At 45.3% G+C, this 18,406-nt stretch overlaps 1 long non-coding RNA gene across 3 annotated transcripts in view; it reads right to left on the reverse strand.

The window, feature by feature from the left end:
* The window catches only part of LOC145503973 (uncharacterized), a 203,194-nt gene that overhangs the window by 111,041 nt on the left and 73,747 nt on the right, over positions 1–18,406 (reverse strand). The window contains exons 2-4 of one of the 3 annotated variants that reach the window (XR_014051968.1): positions 9,372–9,471; positions 8,712–8,776; positions 3,797–6,493 (exon numbers count right to left, since the gene is read on the reverse strand). The exons of the other annotated variants lie outside the window; for them this stretch is intronic. This is a non-coding gene — a long non-coding RNA (uncharacterized LOC145503973). The remainder of the gene's footprint in view (positions 1–3,796; positions 6,494–8,711; positions 8,777–9,371; positions 9,472–18,406) is intronic. 3 annotated transcript variants of the gene reach the window in all.

Below are 18,406 nucleotides of genomic sequence, written 5' to 3' on the forward strand. Positions count from 1 at the left end.
CTAGTATTCTTGCCTGAGAAATCCCATAGATAGGGGAGCCTGGTGGGCTACAGTCCATGGGGTCACAAAGGGTCAGACATAACTTAGTGACTAAACAACAACATGTTGCCATAAAACAGATAGAGAATCTCAGCAGAGCAATGGAAACAATTCTTTAAAAAGAACCAAATGGAAGTTCCAGAACTCACAAGACTCAGAAATGAAAAATTCAGTGGATACCCCTAACAGAAAAAATGGGTAAGTAAACTAGAAGACAGGCCAATACAAATAAGTCAATCTTCTTTTTTTTTTTTGTAGATGGGCTTCAATTGCCCTGTAAGCTGCCTTCAAAAAGATTATGCCATTCACAGTATATATAAAGGCATAGGAACCGAGCAATGTGATCTATGATAAATCTAAAGCAAAAAGAGCTCTTTTAGAAAGAGATTGAGAGCTTCCCTGGGAGTCCCAGGTTTAAGACACTGAACTCCTAAGATAGGGGTCATGGGTTTGATCGCTGGTTGGGGAACTAAGATCCCACATGCTGCATGGCATGGCTATGAAATAGAAGTGTGTGGTCAAACAGCATTCTGTCATGGTTTAATTGATGATATCTTTACTCAAATAAGCCAATCTTAAAAACACAAAACAAAACAAATTTATTAAAATGAAAGAGCTTCAGTGACATTTGGTACAATATCAAGCATTCTAATATAAGTGTAATTGGAATCTCAGAGAGGAAGAGAGGGAAAATGAGCAGGAAAAGTATTTGAAAAATATGGCTGAAAATGTCCTAAACCTAATGGAAAACACTAACTTCTAAACTCAAGAATCTTAATAAACTCCAGGGAAGATAAACATGCACACTCACCACAGAAAGGTATGTCATAGTTAAACTGCTGAAAAATAAAAAGTCTTAACCAGCCAGAGAAGAAAATGACGCAGATACAAAGGACCAATGACATGAATCACATCCGAGATTTTATCAGAAGCAGTGAAGCGAGATATCATGAGATGATAAGACAATGAAATGGTTAGCGCTAAAGTTCTACATCCAGTACGATACGTTCTTCAAAAAATTCAGGAAACAGACATTTTTAGTTAGCTGAAGCTGAGCGACTTCTTCATCAGGAAATGTGAAAGGAAGTTATTCAGATTGATGAGAAATGACACGAGGAGGAAACTTGGGTCTTCAACATGGGGAAAAGATACCAAAAATGGTAAATATGTGAGCAAAATAAAAGACTACCTTTTTGTCCTTCTGCAATTTATTTTAGAGATAGCCAGTCACTATTTTTGCCATGATATCATACAGCATGAATCTCTGACCAATTGGAATTAGACCTTATCAACACGTATCTAGAAAATCTTCAAATAAAAATTTAGCAACACATATTTAGGCTTACCATTTATAACTTAAAAGTAAAATCCTGAAGCTATGAAACCCATGGAAGATCTTTGCAGTCTTGGGGCAGACAAAGATTTCTGAATGTGACAGGGCACACAGGTCCACTCTGGCACCCAGACTGTGTCTTGGAAAGGGAAAGGGGGATAGAAACCTTGGGCAGTGTCAAAACCTGAGATCTCACTGTCCAAGTTTTACAGTTAGTTCTTACTAATTGAGGACTCTTCAGCTAGTAAAATGAAATATTCGGTTGCTACCAGTAGGAAAAGGGCTTGGAGTTCAAGATGAACTTAGATATTTAAAAAAAATGAAAGTTTAATTTTTTTTTTTTTGCCCTTCTGACATGCAATTAGTTATTTGTGCATTTCTAGGAGATTAAAATGTGAGGAATGGCCCATGGAGAAGCAGCCTTAGGGAAGAAAGAAGAGGAAACAGTGCCTGGAGACCTCAAGGACTCCAGATCTAGATTCCAGGGTCCCTCTACACTACAGTGTAGTCCTGGTAATAAGATGTACCACACTAAGCTTCATTGAGCTGTACTGGCTCAAAGCAAGCTGCTCTCTCTTTGAAATTCAAATAGAACCCCTGTGCAGTTTTACCTCTAGAGAAAGGATATTTTCTTTGTATATATATGGCTTTCCTACTGGCCCAGACAGTAAAGAATTTGTCTGCAATATGGGAGACCTGGGTTCGATCCCTGGGTTGGGAAGATCCCCTGGAGGAAGGCAAGGCAACCCACTCCAGTATTCTTGCCTGGAGAATCCCCATGGACAGAGGAGCCTGGGGGGCCACAGTCCATGGGGTCATAGCGAGTCGGACACAACCGAGCGACTAAGCACAGCACACACACACACACACATGTGTGTGTGTGTATATATATATTTAAATATATATAAATTTTATATTTAAGTTTGAAAGTGAAAGTTGCTCAGTCGTGTTCGACTCTTTGTGACCCCATGGACTATACAGTCCCTGGAATTCTCCAGGCCAGAATATTGGAGTAGGTAGCCTTTCCCTTCTCCAGAGGATCTTCCCAACCCAGGAATTGAATCGGGGTCTCCTGCATCGCAGGCAGATCTTTTACCAACTGAGCTATCAGGGAAACCTCACATTTAAGTTTATATATATTTAATATATAAATTTATGTATGTGTGTCCATGCTAAGTTGCTTCAATATATATAGAATGTCAATGTCATTATACATAAATATATAAAACATAAATATATACAATAAATTATATATTTAATATATAATTTTATTTATTATATAAATACATTTAATATGTAAACTCTATATTATTTATAAATATATATTTAATATAGGAATTGCTTACACATGCATATTTAATATATAAATTATATATATTTAATTGAAGTATAGTTGATTTACAATGTATATCAATGTCTACTGTAGTCAAGTGACACAGTTAAACACATATAGATACTTCTTCATATTCCTTTCCATTACAGTTTATCACAGGCTATTGAATATACTGTAGGATCTTGTTGTTTATCCATCCTATGTGTAACAGTTTAAATCTGCTAATCCCATGTTCCCAGTCCTTCCCCAAGAAAGGATATTTTCTACACTGACACAGTACCAACTCTGAGAAACTTGCCTGCATTTTATTAATGACAATAAAATTTATTGTCATTAATAAATGAAATTCTTATGAGTCCCGTGGGATCCTAAAGGTTTTGAAGCATTCACCTTGCACAGAGTCCAAAACCCCGGAAAAGCTCTGGCTTCTGTTCCAGGAGGGGATGGCAGGGTCATCCTCGGCTCTATTCTCACCACCCACCCTGAGCACGGCCAGCGCACGACAGAGACATACCAGCGGCACCAGGGGACTGAAGCTCTTCCATCTCTGGAGAATTCTAGAGCCAGGATAGAACTTGAGTGACCAGCCAGCCTGGCTGCCCTGCGACTGTCCCTGCTTCAGCTTTCAGAGCCCATACCTCAGGGAGTCTCTCAGTTACCCTGCCAGCAGGTAGGTCGGAGGCTGTCCCCTCTGCACAGGGCAGCTGCTTCCTGTCCTAGAGACTCTGTTCAAAAGGCTTCTAGGTGGGGATGCCCCCCCTCGTCCCCGCCTGCTTCGGCCTTCTCTCCCGGCTTTGAGTTCTGTTCGATATCATCCACCCCATCCCATGCCTCCTTGGATCTCAGTTACAATCACTCTGTCTGGGCCCTTCTGGGTACCTCCAGCCTGAGGACACCAGGCTAGTTTCCCAGAAGACCCATAATTTAAGAGTTACTAACAACTGCTAAGTTATGTCTAAATTTCACAGCTAACCATTCTGATGAAAAAGAACATTTACTTCTTGTTGTTGCTGTCTTTAGATCTATGTCATTCAAAATGTTTTAAAACTGTACAGCACCAGCATTCACTGCCCCCTTCTGAGCTCTCTTACCTTCAAGTAAAAGCCCAAGCCAGGGATTCGAGTTTCTGCTTTGTTTCTGGTCCTTGGGAGTCCCAAAGTGATAAAACAGAGAAACAAAACAAAAAGGATATGAGCAATGTTCACTGCTCTCCAGCTGAGTCTGGGGGCTCCCTGCTGAAGCCGTACCTGTAGCTTTAAATGGACACATCAGCCCACTGGCAAGAAGGCTGGTTTGGACTGCAACCTTCATTTACTCATTCATTCAACAAATATGCATTGCATGTCAAGGTGCTTTAGAGATGAAACTATATAAAAACCGTTCCAGTGTTCATTAAGGTCCTGACCTGTTGTTACTAACCCTCGTGCCCACTTCTGTACCTTCTGTGTCCTTCACATAGCAGGTATGTGGGAGTCCAGTGAGCAGATTCAGGGCTGAAGGAGAAGCAAAAGTCTTTCTTTGACCATCATGGGGGACCCTGCCTGGGTCTGAAAATTAAACTGACAAAGATTTAACAGGAGTAAAACATACACATTTATTTAATATGCACATTTTACGTGATCTGGAAGCCATCATAAGGAAATGAAGACCCAAAGCAAAAATTAGACCTGAGTGTTTTGTGCTGGGTTTGATGAGGAGTGCCCAGGTGTGGAGCATGTAACAGGTGGGGGAATACGAGGTGAGTGTAACAAACTGGGGGAAACTGAGCAAGGCCTGTTTGTTAGGACTCTTCTCTTTATCTTCAGAGATAAGGATGATCTTCCAGGTAAAGGGAAGGTGCCTCTCACAGGAGGGTTTTACGATCTGTCTCAGGGAAGAAGTGCAAGTAGAGGTATAAAAGGGCAGCTGCTATTTTCTCAAGTCCCTTCAGTTTAAAATACACGATACGCCCAGGTACCATATATTTTTGGGTAGTATATTCTGAACCTCATCATGGCTCTGGCAATAATGATGTCATCTTACATAATCAAAGAGCCTATTATTGGACAATAGGGAACTAGGAGCAAAAATGAGTCAAACCTATGCCATCCTTCATCACCACCCCTCCCTCAATGCACTCCCAGCACACCCCTCGCTGACCAGCAGCCAGAGCCTTGATGCCAGGACCAGGTTTCCCAGATACATCAAGACATCTGTAAGATGGCACTAAAATGAATTCTCAGGTCCTCCATTTATCCAACACAGTTGACAATCCTTGTGGGCCTCCCTGGTGGCTCAGTGGTAAAGAATCCACTTGCCAATACAGGAAGCATGGGTTTGATCCCTGGGTCAGGAAGATCCCTTGGAGAAGGGAATGGCAACCCACTCCAGTATTCTTGCCTGGGAAATCCCATGGACAGAGGAGCTAGACAGGCTTCAGTCCATGGGGTGGCAAAGAATCAGACATGACTTAGCGACTAAACAACAAAAACAATCCTTGTCTCACAGGTTTTGGGTGCCAGTCACAGAATCTGCATCTGTGAGCTCCATCACAAAGGGCCTGTTTGCTAAGAGATTGGAGGTTCCATGAATCATGGGGAAAGCTTAGTCGCTGGGTTTGGGAATGGGCAGGGGAGAGAACAGGAATGGCAAAAATAGGCATGAGGCAGGAGTAATGTGGTCCAGGAAGGCACTGCTGAGTTGAATAAGGTAAGCCCCAAAGTCTCAGACAACAGCATCCCAATGACAGAGCTTGGTGGCATATCCCCCACCCTATCCCCACCCCAGCAAACCCCCAGGCTATACAGAGAGAGGAGAGGAAGAACCAGCAGCTTCCACTCTGGTGTGGCATTCAGAGTCACCCCCTCCCCAAGATAACACACAATGGAAGGAAGGGGCATGGCCCCAGAGGAAACTGGGTGCAGCAGACACAGGTAGCCCTGATCGTTGCCTCTTTGTAACCAGGCTTCTCCAAGTACTGCTCAGGGGTACAGGCAGCCTCTAGAGGCTAGAACTGTCAAGGAAGCTGAATCTCTTCGCTGTGTGTGTGCGCGCACTCAGTCGTGTCTGACTCTTTGTGACCCTATGGATCCTCCAGGCTCCTCTGTCCATGGGATTTTCCAGGCAAGAATACTGGAGTGGGTTGCCATTTCCTTCTCCAGGGAATCTTCCTTACCCAGAGATTGAACTCGTGTCTCTTGCATCTCCTGCATGGACAGGCAAGTTCTTTACCAACTGAGCCATCAGTTGGGAAGCCCTGTATCTCCAGAGCCTCCAAAAAAGAATAAGGGTTTGCCTTGAGCCCAGTGAGATGGATGTGGGGCGCCTGGCCTCCAACACTATCAGAGAAGACATTTGTGTTGTTTTAAGTCATCCAGGGTGTTTACAGCAGCCAGAGGAAACAAAACGTGACAAGCAGGAAAATAGAGAGGGACCAAGTGGCTCACTTGTCACATCCTAGGAATCCAGATCTTGCCTCCTTCCGGGTAGCATCCTCCTGGAGTCCCAACCCAGGGCAATTCCCTAAGAGGGAGGGTGCCCTGGGGCTCAGCAGAGCCCCGGGAAAAGCAATGGTCCTTCATCAGCTCCAAGAGGGCTGCTCACCAACCCTGAGCCTCCAGCACATGGGGCATTTTATGACGGTTCTGTATCCACTGATGCACCTGCCAGGGCTCCGAGTAGAAACGGTCTAAGAGCTCTCGGGGCTGATCTGGGCGTCTCCACGGTCTCCAGGTCTCTGAACTGGCGCATCCATTGTATGAACAAGTGCATGCTGGAAACATCCAGATCGGAGTAGGAGTTGCTGCAGACTAAGAAGTTAGAGGATGGTGAGGGTCCTCAGAGCAGCTGCTGTTGCTCAAGGCATTTTGATCACCAAGCATCAGGCATGCTGGCTTTCATTGATATCCTCTGAAAGATGCACACACAAGCGCAGGTAGGAAAGAAACGTTTTCTGCTGCTCATTTCATCCCAGCCTCAGCCCAAACGTATTTATATCTCAATATTTCTCAGCACAATGGAGTGTGAAGCAGGGGGAGGGAGATGCTCTAGCCACACTGTGGGGGAGGGTAATTTGGTCCAAGCTCCTGTTTACTGGAATGGTTTTCTACTAACACAGAAAAAAAAAAACTTCTGAAATAAAGGAGGACTGAAATTGTTTGTTTCCTTTTGCCTTTTTGGTTACAACAGTAAAAACTGTCCTTCAAAATAGGCCCCAAAGACATCAGAGCTGGACAATGACGAATGGGGAATAGATGTTTTTGGGCTGTCAGAATGGCAGCTTCCTCCTTGACACGTGGGCTCTGGGATGCAGGGAGTGGGTCATTGTACAGCTTTGGAGGCCAGACAGACCAGGCCTGGCTCAGGTTCCAAGGGTGAGCAGGACGACGGGCCAGCCTTCCCCTGTCAAGTTGGGCAACTCGGGGCTTTTAACTGCCTTGGGGATGAGGGTGTGCGCCTTGAATGAGGAACTAGGACTGGCCCTGACTTCCCAGCAGGCGTACAGCTCGGTTTACAAAGATCTGGTTCCCCAAGGCTTGGGAGGCAGGGGACAGAGGAGGATCTGCTTTTCTCAGGACCTGGGAGCTAGCGCTGCAATTCTGTGCCACCCACTTTCCCACATCACTTCACTTGCCCACTTCCCTCTCCCCAGAAACCCCGCATGGCCAGCGCCTGGGGATGGCAGATGGGAGTGGACCCGGGGTAATGGCCAGGCAGTCTGTTCCTCTCAGATGTCCCCCACCCCATCCAGTCTCTGGTCTCCAGTGGCACCAGCCTCCCAACAGATCACCCCATGGTTCTCCTCCAATGACCTCAGTACTCGCTCTGTGGGCTCCTGCTGTCATTGTCCAAAGGGTGTTCAAAGGCCCTGAGGGGCTGGAGGGTCCAAACGAATGCAGTGGAATGGACATAACCAGGCCATCTGGTACTAGAGACATGGGGGCCCCCCCACCGGGAGCCAGAGGGGGCCCTGCTACATGCCCTAAGGCTCCTCCACACTCAGAGCCCCTCCCCCACCTAGTAGGAAGCAGAAGCAGGGGTTGAGGTCACCCCACATCCTTCTTTCCCACCACACTCACAACATCACGTGCATCGCATGCCACGGCCGAACTTCCACTCCTATTAGGAACCGCTGAGACCTACCGTGTGGCAGGTTTTAGATGCCAAGGGTTAGGTTGGAGGCAGCGTCTGGAGTCCAGCTCATTGGGTTCAAACCCCAGGTCCAGACTCATCATCCTCCACGGGCCTGGGCATTTCATAGCAGCTGGGTGCCTCAGTTTCCCCATCCTTAAGTTGTGAGTTTAATACTTTCCAGGGGAGCTGCTTGTGACTATTAAATGTCAAGTACAGGCGCTGGCCTGATACGCAGGAGCACCACTTATAAGAGGCTCAGAAAGCTGAGCACCTGGCCTAACCGATGGACCCTGGTGGGCGTGCGGCCTGTCTAGCCCTGGACTCCACCCTCATCAGCTTTCAGTGAGTTCGCCGTGCGCATGCGCGGGTCCTGCGGGCCACGCTCTGCACCTGCACACCGGCTGAAGCCTGGAGCTCTGCTGGGAACAGCGTCCCGGCACGGAGGATGCGGAGCAGAGGGTAGGGGGACGAGGGGGCAGCTGGAGCCCAGTTCACTCTTGCAAAGCACTTCCTGAACTGCACATTCAGTTACCACAAAATGAGTCAAGGTCCCTTTCAAGTGGCTTATTGAGCTTCCCTCTGATCTGGTACAGCCTCCCCAGGATGGACGGGCCGCAGCCTTTCCTGGTGAGCTGTCAGGCCCCGCTCGAAAACCCCTCGACTGGGCACCAGTGCTAGGCTCTGCACAGGCACTGCTTCACTTCTCCCCTACATCAAACCCACAGTCTGGCCTGGTTCCCATTTTACAGATGAGGAAACTGAGGCTCAGAGAGGTTGGGGAAGCGGCCTGGGATCACACAGCTAGTCAGGGTCAGGGCTGGGATTTGATCTTATGCCTGTCTGGCTCTTACCTGTCTGGCTCAGTGTGGTGAGCCAAGGCCGTGTTCACCTTACCTGCCTGGGTCAGATAGAGGTCCGGAAACTCTCATTGGTAAAATGGAGACACTGGAGAGGTGAGACTGTGGAAATGGAATGATTAGAACCCCTTTTCTCACTTCCCAGGAGGAAACAGGGGACTGTACTTTCTAGGCAGGAAATACTAGGGCCCCACTGATGGGGTAGTATCTCCTGTAGACAGATTTCTCATAAGAGGGAGTCAATTTGCCTATAAAATATCTGGGGGAATGCCCTATGGGTCAAGTAGTTAGGATTCTGAACCTCCACTGCAGGGTGCCTGGGTTTGATCCTTGGTTGAAGAACTAAGATCCCACAAGCTGCCTGGTGTGTCCAAAAAAAGTCTCCCCTGAAACAGCAAGATTCCATGGTTGAGGGAGACAGCCACAAAAAGCTTTTTCTGAAACTTGTCTTCAGGACCAGGCACCTGCCTGGGTGGAGGGGGAGCCTTAGCTGTGAAAGCCCTTCATCCTGGGGTGGGGAGTGCTGAGGGGAAAGGAGGATGGGCTCCCAAGGCCAGTATAGATCCCGCCCCAGGGAGAGGTCCTTTTGGGTCTCTGGGAAAGAGCTAGGGCTTCTCAGTGGGACTCAGGGAAATAAGAGAGAAAAAAGGAAGCAGGTGCATTTGAAACACAAAGACAGCCTGTGGAAAACCCGTACCAGCCAAGAGGGTCTGAATTGTGCTGCTGCTGACTTGGTTGGTTGTTTTCGCTTTTGTCCTTGTTTTGATTCAGTTTAGGAGTTTTCTTAGTAATCACCACTAGGAAAGTCAGGTGGCCACCCAAATAGAAAAAAAAAAAAGAGAGAGAAACAAAACTGGGTGATAATAACAGATAACAAATCTAAGGACATTTTCATGGAACTCGCCCATCTTTTTGAGATGGAAATGAGCCTGAGCCTAAAGTCACATCTTTTTTCCTGATTCTCTTTGTCTTTTTCAGAAAGCAACTTTCACTTACAGAAATAATTCATAGTACCTTTGTAAAATGTACACACTATAAATTAGGCTCAGGAACCCCTTGACCACTGCCCTATGGATGGGACCTCCCAGTCAACCACTGCACCCCGAATGCTGGAGGGCTCTGTGGATTGGATAAGGCCTTGTAGTCCTCTCATTATTTACTGCTTTGTTTTTAGGAGTAGGCTCAATGCTGGTGACTAAAGCACATGCTTAAAGAAGCATGGTTTTCTCTCTTTGCTTTGGAGATATTTGTATTCATAAAGCATGTTTTAAAAATATTGTCTTCATTAAGGACTCTTAAACTGACCACTATATTTCACGTCTGGCAGTTAACATGCATCAAGGATTGAAATGAGAGCAAACATCAAATAAATTACTTAAACATGAAAAAAAAAAGCATGTTCTGTAAGTCAAATCGCAAAGTTTGCCACAATGCCTCGCTCCTCAGAAGGACCTAGAAAGGTAAACTCTTTCTCCAAACAGTACCTAAGCCTTCTTTTTGAAGCTCTTTCACATACCCCACCCCACACCCCCCATGCTCCAAGCCTGGACTGGCCACCTTTCTCATATCTATTTCAGAGATCTCTGGGTCAATAAGATCCCCTGGAGGAGGAAATGGCAACCCACTCCAGTATTCGTGCCTGGAACATCACATGGACAGAGGAACCTGACAGGCTACAGTCCATAGCGTCACAAAGAGTTGGATACAACCAAAGCAACTGAGCATGCATGTACACACCAAAATCATCTCAGAACTAAGAGTCTTGCCCCAAACTACTCCCCCCTTGTTGGTTTCTCCAGAATAGCAGCAACTCCTGACCTCAACTCCTATCTTCTCACCGAGATTTCAGGAGATGATGACCTCCTGGGCATGAATGTCCCATATGCAGACTCCCATCAGAGTCCTTGGGTTTCCTGACTAAAGCCAGCTGCTCCTGTATCAGGCTTCATTAACCTCTGAGCCTGTGTTCTTATGGAGATTTTCCATCTAGTCTCTCAATGCAGGAGCACAGGAGACTTGTAAGGCTCTGGAACATTCTAGAAGATCATAAACACCAGACCTTCAAGCATCTGGTTGTAGAAATGGAGGAAAGAGATGCACCAACTCTCACCCCTGTCCTCACATCCTCCAAGTTGAGCTCATCCACACTGGGTCATGAGGAGACACAGCATCCAAAGTTCCTGGCTGGACTCCACTGTTGCTCTGACAATAGAGTAGATATATTGTGTGAGTGCTAGTAACTGAGGTGGGTACACAGCCTTCCCAGAGGATACTGTGTAGACATGCTGTACACATGGAGGGCTGTACACAAGGGTCAGGACAGAATGCCAGACTTTAAGAACTGCTTTCCCTTCCATGATTTTTAGCACACTGAAGACCCTGAGAAGTCTTGCAATAGTGGAAATAGTTCAATTCTGTAACTCAAAGTTTCCCAAACTTACTAGCTCAGAGAACTCGTTTCTGGCAAAATGCCTGTTACTGTCTCCCAGCAGAACACCCGCTGAGACCTGCTGGTCCAGCCATCTGGGGAGGGTAAAGATGTTGGTCACAGTGCTTCTTAAACAGTTGACAATTTGTGCTGCCAGACTGCAAGGGCCCTGACACCCAGCCTTTTTTCTGATAGTTTAGATGGACCTAGTGTCTGAAACTCTAGGGTGTTTTAATGATGGCTTGAGTTTAAAAGTATGGGATCTCAAACTGTGGCCCCTGTGATCCCTGGTCCAAGAAGATGCCACAGAGCATCTAAGCTCATGCACCACAGCTACTGAGCCCAAGCTCCAGAGCCCGCAAGCTGCAGCTACTGAGTCCTCAAGCCTAGAGCCCATGCTCCACAACAAGAGAAGCCACTGCAATGAGAAGCCCATGCACTGCAACTGTAGAAAGCCTGCGTGCAGCAATGACAACCAAAATAAATTAAAAAAAGATCACGTGTGCAAAGACCGTCTGCCACCTCACAGAAAACTCAGCATTTCTTGTTAAGTGTGCCCAGTGTGTATTAAGAGCTCAACAACTATGGTTTCCACCCAGAAATCCTTCAGGGGACTTATTACACATGAGGTAAATCCTTCAGGGGACTTATTACACATGAGGTGTTGGCATTATCTTGGCAAGACAAAAGCCCCATTCTTCCCTGGTTGGATGTTAGGTGCTAATAATTCGGGTCACCTCCTGAGGGTGATCCTTAGCCTGGTTCTCAAATGTGGGCATCAATCATGTCACAGGTAAACAGGGCTCATCAGCTACTCCATGTATAAACCAAAAGACCACCTGGGAAGTGTATCATCCTAGAAGTGTGACTGAAGATGAGCAGTGGGCAAAAGCACGGTGTGATCACTTTTGATGCTGGCATTCTTGACGGGACGTCTCCAATTCTGGAGGGCAAATGAGCAGAGCTGCTCTGTGTCACCCAGCAAGGTCTGCATGGAGACATGCTGGTGTTTACCTGCCATATCCTTTCAGTTTTATTGCACTCAGTCGCCTTGTATATTTAACGCGGAAATTTGCTGAAGTGGTTACCAAGCCACGGGGAACAGGAAGGCATGAGGGAGCCACTTTCTGACCCTGAGACTGGCACAGTTGCCTCCTTAACCAGACCTGCGCTGGGTTATGACGTTATCTGCATTTAGAACATTAAGCCTTGAAGCTAAAATTGTAGCAGGAGCTAATTGGAGTACAGGCAGCCTGCTCTGCCATGGATTTAGGATGTTTACTCAAGGATGGATGAGAACTTTCAGGGAAAGAAAGATTTTCCCCTCCATCTTTCCACAATACAATGTCAGTCCACAGTGATCAAGGTCCTGATTTGGGGGTGAGTGTGCAGAGCCTTTTTAAAAGTCTTAACAGGCAAGAAGAACAGATCCTGTATCTGACCTTCATAGTTTTGCTCTCAAATAGGTGGGAAAAAAGTAGAAATAGTGACAGATTTTATTTTCTTGGGCTCCAAAATCACTGTGGACAGTGACTGCAGCCACAAAAATAAAAGACGCTTGCTTCTTGGAAGGAAAGCTGTGACAAACCTAGACAGGATATTCAAAAGCGGAGACATCACTTTGCCAACAAAGGTCCATATAGCCAAAGCTATGGTTTTTCCAGTAGTCATGTATGGATCTGAGAGTTGGACCATAAAAAAGGCTGAGCACCAAAGAACTGATGCTTTTGAATTGTGCTGGAGAAGACACTTGAGAGTCCCTTGGACAGCAAGATCAAACCATTCAATCTGAAAGGAAATCAATCCTGAATATTCATTGCAAGGACTGAAGCTGAAGCTCCAATACTTTGGCCACCTGATGTGAAGAGTTAACTCCCTGGAAAAGACCCCGATGCTGGGAAAGATTGAGAACAGGAGGAGAAGGGGGCAACAGAGGATGAGATGGTTGGATGGCATCAGTGACTCAATGGACATGGGTTTGAGCAAACTCCGGGAGATGGTGAAGGACAGGGAAGCCTGACCCTGTCCTTGTGCTACAGACCCTGGGTTCGCAAAGAGTCGACATGACTGAGTGACTGAACAACAACAAGAACTAAGAAGCAATTGGATGAGATGTCAGCGGGGCTAGGGTTTACAATGGGACCGAAGGACCGCATTGGTTTGCCCGAATTTGGGCAAAGCTGTATTAAGTGCCACTTACACACGTAGGAGACATGGGTCAGGAAGATCCCCTGGAGAAGGAAATGTAAACCCACTTAAGTATTCTTGCCTGGGAAATCTCATGGACAGAGGAGCTGGTGGGCTACAGTCCATGGGGTCAAAAAAGAGTCAGACCTGACTGAGCAAGTAAAACAACAACATCACGGGCCTGATGTTGAATCAGGAGCATCTAGCCTCTGTGCCGCTGCACGAGGGACTCAGAGAATCCCCAGAAGAGGCCCCCCACGCCCCTGCCAAGGATTTGTCTTCAGGTTCTTGGAACTGATTGCTGATGACTCCAGCAAGGGGAGGCCTCCCATTTCCTAAGTTCCCACTCCTCACTCCTGTGATAAGACATAGAAAGAAGAAGAGCCACAAGTTTCTGTCAGTCCAGGCAGAACAAGCCTTCTGATCCCACAGAGTAAGGGAAAGACATTGGTCCTCAGAGAGGAGCTTCTTTCCAGAAGGGGGTTCCTTACAATGCGGCTCTCACAGCATCCATCCTACACTTGGACCCAGGGGCGAGGACATGAGCAAACCCTAAAGTGCTCAGAAGCATTAATCTCCCCTGCTCTGGTCCTGCTGTGCGTGCACGTGTGAATGTTAAGTCGCTTCAGTTGTGTCTGACTCTTTGCAGCCTCACGGACTGTAGCCCACCAGGCTCCTCTGTCCATGGGGTTCTCCAGGCAAGAGTACTGGAGTGGGTTGCCATGCCCTCCTCCAGGGGATCTTCCCAAACAGAGATGGAATCCGCATCTCTTGCATCTCCTGCACTGGCAGGCGGGTTCTTTACCACTAGCGCCACCTAGGAAGCCCCCTGGTCCTGCTGGTCTTCAGTTATATGACTTTGCTTTGGGCCTGATGGTGGGTGAAAAGTTGGGGACAATAATACCAACCACATAAGGTTGTTTCATAAATGAAGTTCATGTTTTTCAACAGTTTGGTTAGAAAAACCACTCTTGAGTATCAGCTTTGCTGCTTCCTAACTGGGTCATTGGGGACAAAGTCATTTGCCCACTCTGAGTCTTCATTTCTCTATCTTAAAATGGGGAGAAATGGGCTACAAATGAGTGGAGCGATGTGCTTTTCAGAACAAGTATGTTTCATGGTTTTCAATAACTGTTAGATTCATGTCTCAATTTGATGGAAACATGTATTTCTCCTTGAATTTAGGGAGGAATCAGAGGAGATTGTGTTCTATGCTGAAGTTACAAACACTGGCCTAACTCCAGCTAAAAGTCTTTCTGTTTTTACAAGCACTGGAGGGGGATCCAAATGACACCCCAAATCGTGACTCTTAAAGGGTTTGAAACTTTTGCCTCATTTGAACCCTGTCATTTCACAACCTCTCTTGAGAGGGGCCTGACTTCCCAGCGCTTGTGTCTGTTTGTTTTGTCATCTAAACCAGTGTGGCACAACTGATAGAAAGTAGAACTACTGTTTTTTTCCCCAGTAAGTAAGCTCTAGAATTTTCCTGTTTGAACTCAATATAAAAAGAGTTAGACTCAAAGTAACAGCTCCCCCCACATTTGCTGCATTCAGGAACCCCTTTTTCCTAACAGAGGTTTAGGAGAGAATCAGATGTGACCAGGAGTTGTAATGATGAATTGTTGGGGAAGATTTATTACCAGTGGAGGAATAGTTTTGAATCTACTATTCTTGGTGCACACAACAGCTTCCATATAAGTATTTATGTAATTTTGCAAAGCACTTTTGAGATAGAAACACACATGTGCGCATACACAGGAACTATATTTAGTAACACTACCCATGCAGTCTTGGCCTTAAAAACTCCTGTTTCATCATCTGTCTGGAGAGCCAGCAGCCTGCGCTTTACTAGGTGCCCAAGGACGAAGAGCCTTATAAATACTAGAATCAACCAACCAGCCGGAGCATGGACAGCAAGCACCATCACAACTAAATGACTGTTTCAAGGTGATGCAGCCTAAAGCAGCACACAGCTTTTTCCAATTTCAGTAGTTTGAAATCAAAACAATGCAAATCAACTAATTTACAAAACCAAAACCAATTCACAAACATAGACAACAAACTTATGTTTTGTTGGGAAAGGGGAGGGGAAGGGATAAATTAAGATTATGGGATGAATAAATACATTAATACAATCCGGTATGTATAAATGACCGGGCTTCCCCGGTGGCTCAGTGGTAAAGAATCCAGCTGCCAATGCAGGAGACAGGGGTTAGATCCCTGGGTCGGGAGAATTCCCTGGAGAAGGAAATGGCAACCCCCTACAGTGTTCTTGACTGGGAAATCCCATGGACAGAAGAGCCCAGCAGACTGCAGTCCATGGGGTTGCAAAAGAGTTGGACACGACTTAGTGACTAAAACAACAACAAAAATGTATAAAACAGATAAACCACAAAGACTTACTGTATAGCACATGGAATTATATTCAATATCTTGTAATAACCTATGATGGAAAAGAATCTGAAGCTGTCCATCTGAAACTAACACAGTATTAGAAATCAACTACAGTTTGATAAATTTAAAAAAAATTTGAAGAAAATAAGCAAATAAATAAATAGTTTGAAATGAACTAAAGAAGGGGAAAGACAGTATTGACCACAGCAACTGAATTTCTGACAAATATTTTATTTACAAGTAAAGTCTTACATGTGAACCTTCAGACTTACCAGTCCCAACAAACATTGCACTGACTGATAGCCCTGTCAACTAGAAAGATCAGAAAGGGAAGGAGAAGGTTCCATTCTGTACTATTTACAGATATCTGCCTTTGTTTAATTTGAGACAGTGGTGATTCACAGAGCTATTGCAGTGTGTGAAACAGTCTGCTGGTAATGCCAGCTCAGATGTTCCAGAACTACGATGAATTCCAGGGGACCAAAACCTCTTTATGATTTCTGCAGAGCAGACTCATATCTGTGTGTGTTCACGACATTTACAGAAGTGAGGTGCCTGGGGAACAGGAAGGGGATGCTTTATAAACACAGATAAGCTCTGATTAGGAGTATGAGGTCATTCATCAGATAAAAATATACACCTGGACTTTAGCCCATTCTTTATTCTGAAGGAAAAGGAGTTGAGGATGAAGGGAACCCAGAGCCTTAAGTATTGATTTTTCACAGGCTGCCTCTCTTAATGCATGTTGTGGTTTGTTTCAGCCCCATCTTTTAAACTGGTGGGAATGTAGATTGGTGCAGCCACTGTGGAAAACAGCATGCAGGTTTCTGAAAAAACTAATAAAACTAGAACTACCATATGACTCAGCAATTCTGCTGCTGCTGCTGCTAGGTCACTTCAGTCATGCCTGACTCTGTGCGACCCCATAGACGGCAGCCCACCAGGCTCCCCCATCCCTGGGATTCTCCAGGCAAGAACACTGGAGTGGGTTGCCATTTCCTTCTCCAATGCATGAAAGTGAAAAGTGAAAGTGAAGTCGCTCAGTCGTGTCCGACTCGTAGTGACCCCATGGACTGCAGCCTACCAGGCTTCTCCATCCATGGGATTTTCCAGGCAAGAGTACTGGAGTGGGGTGCCATTGCCTTCTCCATCAGCAATTCTACTCCTAGGTATATATCAACAGAAACCCAAAACACTAATTCAGAAAGGTACATGGACCCCAACATTCATAGCAGCACTATTTCAATATCCAAGATATGGAAACAATCTAAGTGCCCATCAACAGATGAATAGATAAAGAAAAATGGTACTTGTATACAGTGAAACACTACTCATTCTTTTTTTCTAAAAAATGAATGAAATTCTGCCAAATTGCAATAACTTGTATGGACCTAGAGAGCATTATGTTTAGTGAAATAAGCCAGGCAGAGAAAGACACTTTGTGATATCACTTATATGTGGAATCTAAAAATACAGATATATCATCAAATAAGCAGATGATACCACTCTAATGGCAGAAAGTGAAGAGGGACTAAAGGCTCCTAGATGAGGGTAAAAGAGGAGTGAAAAAATTGGCTTAAAATTCAGCATTCAAAAAACTAAGATCATGACATCCAGTCCCTTCATTTCATGGGAAATAGAAGGGGAAAAAGTGGAAGTGGTGACAGATTTTATTTTCTTGGGTTCTGATATCACTGTGGACAGTGACTCTAGCCATGAAATTAAAAGACACTTGCTCCTTGGAAGAAAAGCTATGACAAACTTAGACAGCATTTTATTTATTTATTTATTTTTTAATAAATTTATTTATTTTAGTTGGGGGCTAATTACTTTACAATATTGTAGTAGTTTTTGCCATACATTGACATGAATCAGCCATGGGTTAAAAAGCAGAGACAGCACTTTGCCCACAAAGGTCTGTGTAGTCAAAGCCATGGCGTGGCTTGGGGCGTGGTTCCATCCATGGGGTCAGAAAGAGTCAGACACGACTGAGCGACTGAAATGTACTGAACTGAACTGATGGTTTTTCGAGTAGTTGTGTACAAATGTGAGAGTTGGACCTTAAAAAAGGCTGAGTGCAGTGCCGAAGAATTGATACCTTTGAACTGTGTGGTGTTGGAGAAGACTTGAGAGTCCCCTGGACTACGAGGAGATCAAACCAGTCAATCCTAAAGGAAATCAACCCTGAATGTTCATTGGAAGGACTGATGCTGAAGCTGAAGCTCCCATACTTTGGCCACCTGATGGCAAGAGCCAGCTTCTTGGAAAAGACCCTGATGCTGGGAAAATCTGAAGGCAAAAGGAGAAGAGGGCAGCAGAGAATGAGATGGTTAGAGAGCAGCACTGACTCAATGGACATGCATTTGAGCAAACTTTGGGAGATAGTGAAGGACAGGGAAGCCTGGTGTGCTACAGTCCATGGGGTCCCAAAGAGTTGGACATGACTTAGTGACTAAACAGCAACAACAACAAACTGTAACAAATAAGAAACCAATTCACAGATATAGAGAACAAACTAGTGGTTAGCAATGAGAAGAGGGAGGGAAAAGGGGGAAAGATAGGGGTAGGGGATTAAGTACAAACCACAATACATAAAATAAATAAGCTACAGGGATATATGGTACAACACAGGGAATATAGCCAGTATTTTACAATAGCTATACATGGAATATAATCTTTAAAAATTGTGAATCACTATGTTGTACACCTGAAATCTATATAAT

Source organism: Giraffa tippelskirchi, chromosome 4 (assembly GCF_054371585.1).
Source record: "Giraffa tippelskirchi isolate mGirTip1 chromosome 4, T2T-mGirTip1v1.2.pri, whole genome shotgun sequence".
Lineage (NCBI taxonomy): Eukaryota > Metazoa > Chordata > Mammalia > Artiodactyla > Giraffidae > Giraffa > Giraffa tippelskirchi.